The sequence below is a fragment of the Thalassophryne amazonica genome, chromosome 16 (assembly GCF_902500255.1).
Source record: "Thalassophryne amazonica chromosome 16, fThaAma1.1, whole genome shotgun sequence".
NCBI lineage: Eukaryota > Metazoa > Chordata > Actinopteri > Batrachoidiformes > Batrachoididae > Thalassophryne > Thalassophryne amazonica.
Genome location: NC_047118.1, coordinates 69138601 through 69151270, shown reverse-complemented (window position 1 = coordinate 69151270; position 12670 = coordinate 69138601).

Here is a 12670-nt window from a genome sequence, read left to right as displayed (position 1 = left end):
CAAGATTGCCATGTCCTGTGGGGTGACCATGACCAGATTAAGGTTGTGCAGTCCAGGGGACAGGAAGTACAAGGGGGAAGGCATTTCGTGTGTGGGGGGAGTATTGTTGATGTCGCACAGGCAAGTGGGTGGGACACTCTGGGCATTTAGCAGCCTGTACAAAGCTCCCCTCTGTCCTGGTGGGTGAGTTCGGCTAAGGTCTACCCCTGCTGATCCTCCTCCAGAGGTACTGGGCTGATCAGAATATCTCTCCTGCCTTGGGGGTGGAAAGCTGGGGACAGGTCCTAGCAGTGAATTGGGTCTAGGATGCACTCGGGCGGTTGCTGCATATGGCCGACCTTGGCTGCCTCCCCTGGAGGGTATCGTTGCCACTGGCACATGTGACTGTCTCCATGGCATCTACGGAAGGGGTGTGTTCCTGAGTCCAAAGGGTGATGGTGGAGTCCTCGGGCCGACTCTTGCTGCAGGCAGATTCTGTGAAGCCGTCATCGCCAGGTGCTGGAACGATGAAGATCCTTCTGTTGCCAACTGGTTTAGCTGCTGGATGGAAGGCGGCTGTGGCGACCAATCATGTCTCGACCATCCCTCCTGTATATCCTCTTCTCCAAACAGTTCTGAGAGTCCAATCAGACTTGATAGAGGCAGATCAGGCATAGGTCCCTGATCAGGGGAGTCTGGTCTCTCAGCCATACTCCTGTGTCCTAGTAATATACATATACGTTCATTATTACAGCTCCATGTCATTCTTTCAGATATTGTCTATCCTATCCCTCATTTGTGTGGGTGCATGTGTGTGAATGTAAATGTGCGTGCATGTCTTCTTCCTCGTCTACAATATCACCAAGCACGGTCCGTCCCAGTCCTCCCTATCTGGGGTGTACGCCACAATATTAGGGAGCTGGGGGCTGTCGGGGAGGATAATTGGTATTTCATCCATTTCCATATATTCTGGTTCTCTGTCTGTTTCGTTTGTGCTTTCTTCTAGGGCTCGGATGGCTAACAGTGGGAGCTGTCCTACTGTGGATGAAATCAATTTATTGACCAGAAATTTTATCAAGGGAATACCACAACATATTACCAGCAAGACCGCCACCCCTGTTAGTGCCAAGATTACACCTATCTGGTATAACCAGTCTTTCCATGATATCCACCCTCTCCTTAGAGTCCCAAACAGTGAAAACAGTGGGCCAATATTCATTCCATTCCCTATAATGTATCCAGAATCGTCAGTTTCATTTCTCCCTCCTATGGAGTTACTTAACAGTTCCTGTTGCATCTCTTCAAGTGTGATTAAGAGCTCTGTCAAATTTCCGTCTTCCCCTGTACGCATGGGAATAGCTGTGCAACATTCGGTGGCTTTGATCATAATACAAACTCCTTGTTCATCAGCCATCATCATCTCGATAGCTAATCTATTTTGCATTGTCATTAGCGAGGTGGCGTGCAGTTGTTCGGTTAAGGCTCCTACTGCTGCCAATGTCCAGTTCAGGTATCTTTGCTGATTATACCACAAGTAATTAATCCACTGCACCTCCTGGAACCTAGAACGGATTTTTGGAGTAACCCCGAACAGAGCCAATGCCCATCCCCATTTATCCGCATCTTCATCTGCTTTAACTCTGCTACTGTCTATGGCTTCTAACTGTCGGGGTATCCCTTCTGGTATCCCGTTTCTTACTGTGATGTTGTAGTCTGTTTTAAACGTCATTATTCCTCTTTTCTTACGAAGTTTCTGTGGCATGGGTTGTATTGAATTCGGCATTTCAATTACTGTTATAGCTCCTGTGAGCATCACAGGAGCACAAAGGCCCTTCCAATTAGGGGACAGCGATGACAGGAGTTTCCTTCTTTGTCCGCATATCCAAAAGATGTCAGCTAAGGGTACCGTTCCCTTAGCTGAATTTGGAGTAGATACCCATGAAGCATGGGTGAGATTCAGTCCAATTACAGACCCCCCTGTGGCCGGTACTATTTGTTCACACTGTATGCCTGCTGCTGGCAGGGTGTGACAGACGGTAATGTTCCATGCTGTTTTGGCCGGTTTGTATTCTTGCTGCTTTTGCATACACTGTATGTGGTGTTTTGGCTGGGTCGTCCCTACCTGCCAATCGCTTATGTATTGTGCTACTAAGCCTTTAGCTATACAGAATGGGTGTATCATCCCTTTCTCTATTTTAATCATAGGTGGAACGGTTCCTTCTGTACTTAGGGGCACTGGACAAAGTTTACTGTCGGCAGCATATTTTTCATCACCTACTGCCATTTTCATAACACATTGTGTATAGCATTCTGCTTGGTTTGAGTTATGTTGGGGACTCCTATAACAGTTGTTGATATCAGGTAGGGGTTTAGCCTGAGGTATCACACCTTTCCGGTGACAGGCTATGCAAGGCTTTTCACTGATCTGCCTAGCCGAAAATTTCAACCATTGGTAAAATAAATTGGTCTTCAACCCTTGTGTGCGGGCTAGGTCTGTACTGGGATCCCATCTCCCTAAGTGACTGCTTGTTTCTAGGCTTCTAATTGTCCTCTTTTTCCTTGGTTTGATTTTTACCCATTTTGTGGCTTCATGTACTGTAACAGTTACGTCTTGCTTGGTTTCCCTGCATCCTCTTTTATCACAAATTACCTCTATGTTGAGTGTTCCCTCCTCTTCACATTTGATGCTAATGGCTTCGCCTAATATGTAATCCCCCAGCTTTCCCTGTATTCCTATGTTCTTGTAGGCTTTTGATTTAATGTATACCAAATTATATGTTTTTCCTGTGTTTAGAATGCCTTGTTTAGCTGCTATTGCGGCCATGGCCACGGCACAGTCCGTTGTATGTTTTGGATGTCTATTTTCTCCCATACTGACCACCAGTAGTATTGTCAATCCCTTCCCTCGGTGCTTCTTCTGGCTGCAGGGAGGCGTGGCCGTCCCTCGGTGCTGCTGTAGGGTCTCTGGCTTCTCCTGCTTCCCCCCTTGGCCTGGCGGCTCTGCCAAGACGAGCTTGCCGAGGCCGCAGGGGCGCTGGGCCACCAACCCTACAGCAGTGGTTTAAATGAAACCAAGTGTCCTTACCGTCTACTTTGACTGCTGTACGTGAGGCAAGAATAACTTTGAAAGGACCTTCTCGGCGGGGCCTGTCCCACTTCTTTTTGAACACCTTGACGTAAACCAGATCACCAGGCTGGATGCTCTGATTTTCAAGTGGAATCTCTGCTTCTCTGTCTTCTGTAGCACCTTTGACCTGCAAAAAGATAGTTTTGTGTATTTGGGTTAACTGTCTCAGATAATTATGCCATTCGTCTTGTAGCTGCTCCAGCGATGGTCCTTCGTAGGGTCCTCTCAGGTATGGAATAGGCATCGGCCGACCTGTAAGAGCTTCAAATGGTGTCAAATGGGTTAGTCGGTTAGTTTGTGAGCGCATTGACAATAAAGCAAGCGGCAACGCATCCAGCCAGGTTAGTTTGCCATTGCTGTCTGCTATGATTTTTGCTAGTTTGTTCTTTAAAATGCCATTAGCCCGTTCCACCGCCCCATTTGATTGGGGGTGATAAACACACCCAAACTTCTGTTTGATACCCAATTGTTTGAATGTTTCTTGTGTAACCTTGGCTACAAAAGCCCTACCGTTGTCAGATGAGATAGTATCTGGAATGCCAAATCTTGGAAAGACGTCTCGGCACAAGAATTTGGCTACCGTTTTATGGTCTTGATTTGCAGAGGCTACTGCCTCAATCCATCGGCTGAATCTGCATATCACTACCAAAACATATCTCATTCGTTTAACTCGGTTTTCAGCTCCCATGTCTATGAAATCCATCATAAGATGTCTGAATGGCCCATCAGGGACCGGAATGTGGGCTAAAGGGGCTGTGAATGATTTCCGGACATTGTACTATGCACATACCTCACACTCATTCAACAAACGGTCCACTGTAGCTGCCATATATGGTGACCACCAGACAGCTTTTAGTTTGTTCATAATTTGGACTCGCGAACAATGATCGGGTCCGTGGGCCCAAATGATTGCATGTCGTAATAAATTGGTGGGTAACACAAAATGTCCATGACTACTGCGCCACAGCTTGTCTGCTGGCCCCTGACTGCGTGTCTCAATAGCGCCTCGTTTAACCCACATTCGTTTTTCTTCTCCACTGGCCCTACTTTGAGCCACTATCAGTGCGTCAAGTGAAACCAGTGGGGCACAATCTTGGATGGTTAGCAGGGGAAACATATTTTCTCCTTGTGCTCCTTTGCGCGCTGCGTCATCTGCTAGGTTGTTACCTTGAGCTATGATGTTATTATTCTTTTGATGACCTGCACATTTAATGATGGCTACCTCAGACGGTAATTGGAGAGCTTGTAACAGTTGGGAAATCGCTTCTCCATGAGTGACAGGGGTGCCATCTGCTCTCAGGAATCCCCTTTGTTTCCAAATGTTTGCATGTACATGACATACGCCATAAGCGTAGGCTGAGTCTGTGTAGATATTAACACGTTGATCTTTAGCTATCTGGCAAGCCATAGTTAAGGCTTTGATTTCTGCCAGTTGGGCTGAACAAGGCTGATCAATTCCTTGGGACTCCAGTAATTCAAAGGTCTCGCCATCCGTGTTTAGTTTAACAATCCCCATACCCGCATGCAATCCCGCGGCATCCCGAAAGCATGAGCCATCCACGAACAGGGTTAGATCTGCATCTATGGCGTGATTATACAAATGTTCTCTGGCTCTCAAAAATTTCTCTGTCTCTGCCACACAGTTATGTGGAGTACCATCTAACGGTGTGGTCAATTTGGTGGCGGGATTCACCGTGTGACAACGTTGTATTGTTATTTCTGAGGCGGACAACACAACTTCATATCCAGTGCGTCTAGCTTGTGTTAAGACAAAACGTTGACTGGTTAGCAGGGCATGTAACTGATGCGACGTGTACAACGTTACTGCATGTCCCATGATTATGGATGATGCTTTTTGAAATGCAAAGGCAGCTGCTGCTAGACCCTGATAGCATGGTGGCAATCCTGTTTCAATGTTGTCAAGCTTTGTACTATAATAGGCCAATGGTTGTTTTCCTTCATTTGTTTCCTGCATTAGTACAGCACAAGCATATCCAGCTTTTTCAGTAACATACAAATGGAAAGGTTTCCCATAATCTGGGTTACCTAACGCGGGAGCAGATTGCATGTCTGTTTTTAGGGCCTCAAAAGCTCCCGTTGCCTGATCTGTCCAGACGAGGAGAGCTGCATTGCTTGTTTGCCCCACTGCTCTAATTATGGCACGCAAAGGTGCAGTTTTTATAGCATAATCACAAATCCACGGCCGACTGTACCCTGCCATCCCAAGGAATGAAAGCATCTGTCCCACTGTTTGGGGTTTGGGAGCCTTGATTATAGCCTCCACTTGGCTTGGGGCTATACATCGCGTGGTCCCACACAACTGTCTTCCCAAGTATTCTACTTGTTGTTTGCAGAACTGCAATTTGTCCTTACTTACTTTATGACCTCCATCTGCCAATGCATGCAATACAATTAATGAATCTTTTTCACACTGTTCTTGAGTCTCTGATGCAATAAGGAGATCATCCATATATTGCACCAATGTACTGGGTATATCAAGGTGTTGTAAATCTTCAGCCAGGACTTTGTTAAAGATGGCTGGGGACAGGTTCAGTCCCTGAGGTAGCCGTGTATACGTTAGCTGTTGTCCCAGAAATGTGAATGCAAACAAATGTTGTGAGTCTGGGTGCACAGGCACACTGAAATAGGCTGAACACAGATCGATTACTGTGTACCATTTTGCTCCAGCAGGGATGCTTGATAGTATAGTATGCGGATCAGGTACTATAGGTGCATCCATTTCTATTATTGCATTGATAGGACGCAAATCATGTACCAGCCGATACTCTTTGGTATTGTTTTTAGGGATAGGATAGATAGGAGTATTGCATGGGCTTGCAGTTTTTATTAGAACTCCAGCTGCCATTAGTCCCTTAATTACTGGTTTTATGCCTTCAATAGCCTGAGGTTTTAATGGATACTGCCTTTGGTGAGGCAGTTTTGCTCCCGGTTTTACTTTTATTTTTACTGGTAAGGCTGTTTTTACTAGTCCTACATCCGTTTTGCTTTTGGACCACACCACTGGTGGTATTTGCTCTAACAATTTCTCTTGTTGGGCCGATAACACCATCTGTCCCTCTGGTCTAGGATTGAGCTCCACTTTTTGAGCTATAGCCTCATCATTTACTTTTAAATTAATTCGTACAAACTGCTGGTCTTTTGACAGATGTACTTGTGGACTTTCCATGTTTTGCCATTCTTCAACTTCTGAGGCTGTCTTTACCATTGGACCTAGGTCATGGGATTCATACTTTTCTGAGACTAAAAGGGTCACATGAGGTGTGGCATTCGGCACTTGATACCATTGTTGTTCAGCTGAAGTTAGCTTGACAGAAGCTGCGGCCCCTTGGGGGCCTAAATAAATTTCTGTGGTGGTTATGTGAAACAGCCGTTGATTCATCAATGCATCCCAGCAGCATGCATAGTCAGTTTGTTCTTGTTTGGCATCGAACATCAGGGTGACATGTAAAGGTAAACTAGGTGTACATACTGCTTCATAGTGTTGTTCTGCCCAGGGCTTCCATTTTTCCCATTCCAGTTGAAGATTTGAATTTTCTGGTTGTAACTTCAGCCAGTATACCATGGGTTGCACAGGTCGGACCTTGTTTTCCATGTCCATAAGCACCATAATGTTGCCGAGTGCTTCGTCAGGAAAGTGTATTTGCAGTCCTTGATGGGTACACACTATCTGGGTTTGTAGCTTACATAAAATGTCTCTTCCCAGCAAATTCACAGGTGTATTTTGTGAGTATAACAGGGGTGCTTCAATTGTTTTTCCTGCAATCGTTACAGGAAGTGGGCGTGTAAAAGGTATTATTTGAGTTTTCCCAGAGAAGCCGATGGTCTTAATTACAGACCCAGAGTGGGGGAGATGAGCGCCCATTTTCCCTATGCAAGAGTATGTTGCCCCTGTATCCACCATGAAAGGGAAATCTCTGTTTTGTATATTAACGGTGACGGTTGGCTCTTCCTTAGGTATCATCGAAATAGCCAATGCCACCGTTTCCCCCTCTGTCTTCTCTAGGCCTCCCTATTGCCAATAGGCAGAGGGTCCAACCCAAGGTCGGGCCGGACAATTTCTCATTCGATGTCCAGGTTGTCCACAGCTCCAACACTCATTAGAGGGTTGATCCCCTATTGGGGGTGTTGGTCCCATAGGCGGTCCCGCTTGACTGTTCCTGGGAGCTGAGTTTTGGAATCTGCTTCCAAATGAAGGTTGGCGAGATCCTCTTCGCCACCCTCCTCTTTGACCTTGAAAGTTCCGTGACTCTCCTCTCCACCCATGACTGTAGGTGGGTCCATTTCCGGGTGTGCCAGTGCTATGGTAGTGATAGTGATGCTCCACTGGTGCTGAGACTTCTCCTGCAGCAGTACTCCCTGCTGCTCCCTGGGGGCTCTGTGTGGCTGTTACCACAGGTGCCTGTATGGTGGCAGCAGTGTTTGCCGTAGGGCCTGTGCTTGCCGACTCAGAAGGAACAGGGGTCATCATTGGTGCCTGGGTCTTTGTTTTTTCTTTCTTGACTTTGGTTAGCTCTCCCAACTGCATCTGCACCAATTTTTTCGTCAGGGATTTTGCTGCATCTTCTTCTTTTTGTTTTTCTTTCTTGTAGATTTCAAGATGGTGACAAATATGCTCAGAGTATAAAGCCCAATTCATTTTTGATAGTCCCACAACTCCATCTAGGGCTTTCTGAACCTCATCTGGTAGAGCCTTTTTTTACAGTTATTTTAAACAGGATTTCAGTTGCTGGAGAGTGGTTCCATGCATTTCCTGTTTCCTCCGCCCATCTCTTCTGGAATCGGTGCAGGAACTTCTTTGGGCACTCTTCAGGTGTCCACTCCTCATCATCCAATTTAGAGGGATCCAAGACCTCAGGGTACTTTCTTCTCAGTCCTTCCCACATGGAGTTTCTATAGCGATTAAAGGGGACTTCATCATGTTGATTAGTGCCCATCATTTGTGTTAGTCCAACCTTTCCTGCTAATTCTTCAGTGTCATGTTTTCCCATGACATGCATTAGCAAGGCTTTTATGTCACCTAAAGACAAGGTTACCCCTGCAGTGCCCTCTTCTAAGGCAGTTATCCATCTCCCAGCTCCTTGGGTGATGTCTGGCAGCCTGTTGGCCAGCCCCACCATGTCTGTCCAGCTCCATGGGGTATACACATGATGACCATTTCTAACCACCAATGGGCATATGAGGTCTTCGTCCTCCTCTTCTTCTGTGGGGGCTCCATACTGTCTTCCAGATCGAGTGCGACTGACTGGTTCCAGGCAGTCCATCCAGTCGGTTATATTCTGTTCTAAAGCCGCTATGTCTTTGGCTACACATTGTTGTCTTTGCCTGAGTCGGGCCTCTTTTGCACTCTCAATGATGATCTCACCAGAAATTTTTCGGGTGGGTGGCTCTATAATGTGATTCCCTTGATTGGGCGTCGATTGTTGTAATATTCTTCTTTCCTCGGCGTCCCTATGTCTTTGTATTCTTTCCTTCGCTAGCCGAAGTTGCTCAGCTAGTTCTTCATTATCTCTTCTGGCCAGATCCAGTGTGTCACAGAAGCTCTTGTGCCACTCTTCGGAGCCTCTATAGCCTGTGAAGGTCCAGTCGGCTGACTTATGGTGGGAGGGGACGGTTTTCAGTGGACCTCGATGTGCAGGCGGAGCCTTCAGGTCTCTCTCTTTATCCTCGTCTGCCTCCGTGTCACTGTTATTTGTGGCCCCCCCTGCTGGTCGTGGTGTGCGACCACTTACTTTCGGACTTGGAGACCTTGTATGATCCATTTGACAGACTGAGGACCTGTCTCCTTGTGGCTCTCGAGCTTTTAGTGTCAGTGTGAATTTGCCCTCCACATCCATGCCTTGGTCCTCTTCACGAGTTCCTAATACAAATTGTCCAGCTGTCTTTCCCATATCATGACGTTTATATGGGGGTGGCTCTGCTTCCCAGCTCGGTGCACTGGCTTTAGTCTCTTTGGATCTTTCCTCTGTCATTTTTTCTCTTTTCTGCTGTAGCCTCTGTGCTTCCTGCTTGAACAAGGCCAAAACTTATTTTTCTTCAGTGCGTTTTTTGTTGTTTTTTACGTTCTTCTGCTGATCTTTAATTTCTTTTTTCTGTATTTCTACCGCAACTGCTTCACACATCACCGGATCAAATGATCCCTCCAAAGGCCATTGCCTGCCCCCATGTGACCTTTTGTGCCACTTTCTCATACATTGGTTGGCCTTAGTGCGTTTTCCTGGATATTTTCTTAGTACTAAGTCTAGCGGGGTACTTTCCCGACCTTGACCTTGAGAGTTACCCATGTAACCCTGACAAACGCTATGTGAGGTGTTTCTATGGTGTTCTGGTAGTCCCTCAGGGGCTGTCCTGATCCAGACCAATAACTTGCTGGCTGTAACACCTGTTTTGTATTTTAAACCCTTAAAAGGATTAAATTTCCAACTGCTATGCCCGTCTTCTTTTTCTTTAACTAAATATGAAAATTTACCTGTTTCCCACCGAACCTTCCTTGGGACCACAGTCAGAGTCAACCTAGGAAACAGTTCTTCACCTGGATCGGTTGGTAGTGTTACTAAATGATTTAATTGTATGCTAAGTTCTTTATTAGGGTCAGCACAAAGCAGCTCCAGCCACGGGGTTAAACCCTGATGCCACAGACGTCTTATCAGCAGCTCCCAATTAATTAGAGGGAATTGTTCTTTCTTTTGCTTCAGATTGATTACCTTAGTAATCTGCCATAATTTCTGATTGATCTCTTGTTCGTCCTGCCAATGTTCTGCTCCTACCCTGTCAAAATAGGTCCTTTCCAGCCAAAAATGTGTCCTGATTCCCTGGGTTTCGATGTCTCCGTCAGTCAAGTAATGTTCTGGGAGTATTATTTCATCATCACTTAAGTCTCCCATCAATGACTGTCCCAAGCATTGATCAGTCTGTCAGCTTTTTCACTATAATCTAAGCTTTATCTCTTTTGATTTATAACCAATTTTATTTATTTAATCCTCTTACAACCCTAACACTTCCTAATGTCTTTGCTCCCGACTTTCTATTTTCCTTCTAATTTTTTTAACTTTCTGCTTCTAGTCTTTTTCTGCTATATTTGTTTATTAGTTTTCTTTCTTTGAAATAATATATTTACATAGCACTCTTCTCCTGTCTTTTTCTTCTCTGTCTCTGTTTCACACTTTCCTCTCTGCCTGTCATGCACCTCCCAAGTCCTCCTGTTGGGTCTAAATACCTCCCCCTCGTACTCTTTCACATTAATCTTGTATGTCAGCCAGCTTGCAAGCCCTCACAGCTTTTTGCTTGCACCTCCCTGCTTACTCTCCATTCTCCCACACACAATTTTCAACAGCTTTATACACAAAAATTATTAAAAACAACTTTCTATATATCCCTATCTAGACTTCTGCCACTTTTCACTCCGCAGCTTTAAACAACCTTTTTATTCACTTAACACCAATGTGTTCTGTTTAAGCATGTATCTCTTCTTCACGTTAGACAGCTTCTCCGGCGCTGTCAGCAACTTCATATATTACTTTTTACAAGCCCTCTTTGAGCGTACAATATTTCATTTACTTCTACGCCTTACCGCGCCTCGCGTGCGTATCCTGTGCTTAATATATTATTTTTCACCAGCTCCTTTCTGAGCATACAATATTTCATTTATTTCTACGCCTTACCGCGCCTCGCGTGCGTATCCTGTGCTTACTATATTATTTTCACAAGCTCCTTTCTGAGCATACAATATTTCATTTATTTCTACGCCTTACCGCGCCTCGCGTGCGTATCCTGTGCCTTTCTGCACTTTCTTCTACCTTTTTTCTTCACTTACTGAGCTCCTCGTGAGCTTAATGTGCCTTTGCACTGAAAATATTCTCTTTTTCTTTTCTTATAAAAAAAACTCATATTACTGTGTACTTAATTACTTATTCTTCTCCCACGCCCCACAAGCGTGTATCTGGTGCCTTACTGCACTATTTTCTGCTTCATTAATTCTCATGTATTCTGCACTATTCTAACTCTTCATTTATTTTATTATTTTTTATAGTTTTTCTCTTTTCTTAAAAAATGACGTCCTTTATTGAGCTCTTTTACTTACTGTCAGCTGTGCTTCTTTGCACTTTTCTCTTTAAATCTCTTTATCACGTACGGTATTTCTACTGCGCCCCCTCAGGCGCTTATCTTGTGCCTTCTCTGCACGTATTCTCTTGTTAAACTCTTTTTTCTCACTTATTTCACTTCAGTCTCTGTTAAACTCTTTAAATAACCTTGTATTACCTTGTATCTATTTGTCAGTATACTCCCCTAAATTAACCCCTACAGCGCATGCTATCAGCCGGCACGTTAGTAACGAATTTCAACACCAATTATTCCCCAAGCATCCAGGTTAGTTCTTCACGCACTCTTTTTCCGCACCAGAGTTCATGAACATTCCTGACCTTTCACTCACATAGACATTCTTTTTCCCGGGAACACACACACCTTCTGAGCATTTTATCTACAAGGCCTGATAATTTTCAATCTTATCTTTTTTAGTCTCTTATCAATTTTTTTAGTCCAGGTTCTTTTGGGTAAGAGGCAATTAAAAAATATCGCTTGTCAACTTGGGCGGAAATCCCGACTCACTCCTCCAGATCGTGCAGAAATTATAAAAGGTTTCTGCTTACCTTTTAGTCGTGATCACTGTTATTTACGGTCTGGAGGGATGAGCTGGACTGCCCCAGGCTGCCGGAATGCCCCTGGACCCTCCTGAAGCTGGCTCGCCAAGTTCTGTCGCGGCTCGTCTTTAGTCTTCTCGGGATGTCTTCTTTTAGATAACACAAACTAATTGCAAGTGATATGCTAGAAAAAGGACACAACACTTTAGAATAATTCAGCCTTAAGCAAGATAAAATGCACAGAGTTTTTAAGTTTATTTAAGCCTTCGACACAAAGCTTAGACAAACTGAGTCCTCTAGAGAGACTGAATATGACAACCGCGCTCGTCTATTTATTGGAGACCCGCGGGCATCGCTCCTCCTTCGACTTTTTTATTTATTTCATTCCCAAGACATGGTTTTCTATTGGAAGCGTCCTCTAGTGAACCCTAAGCAGGTGTTAGGCCATTATTTCAATGTGACAAATGCTCCCATTAAAACATGAAGGATTTACAACTGATTTTTTTAAAAGACCTTCAGCCACAGGTGCAGCTGGCCTGAGGCCCCCTCCGCACGTGGCCTCAGCCACACGTGCAGCTGGCCTGAGGCCCCTGCACGTGGCCTGCGGGAAAGCACCTAAAAGGCCTTGGAAAGCCCCTGACAGACTGAATGACTAATAGAGCCCTTTTTTTGGGTTGAACACCTGCTAGTTCAACCAGAGGACATACAGTTCGGATCAGGACACTTGATAGTTCATCACAGTTCAAATATGGACCTAAAAATTCTTCTACAGGTGTCTATCCCCAGTCTTATACAGCGGCACAACCTTAGCTATTTTCATTTGATTGGGAAATTTACCGGTTTGAAATGACAAGTTACAGATGTATGTTAATGGTTCTGCAATCCATTCAATGACCTGTTTTAACAC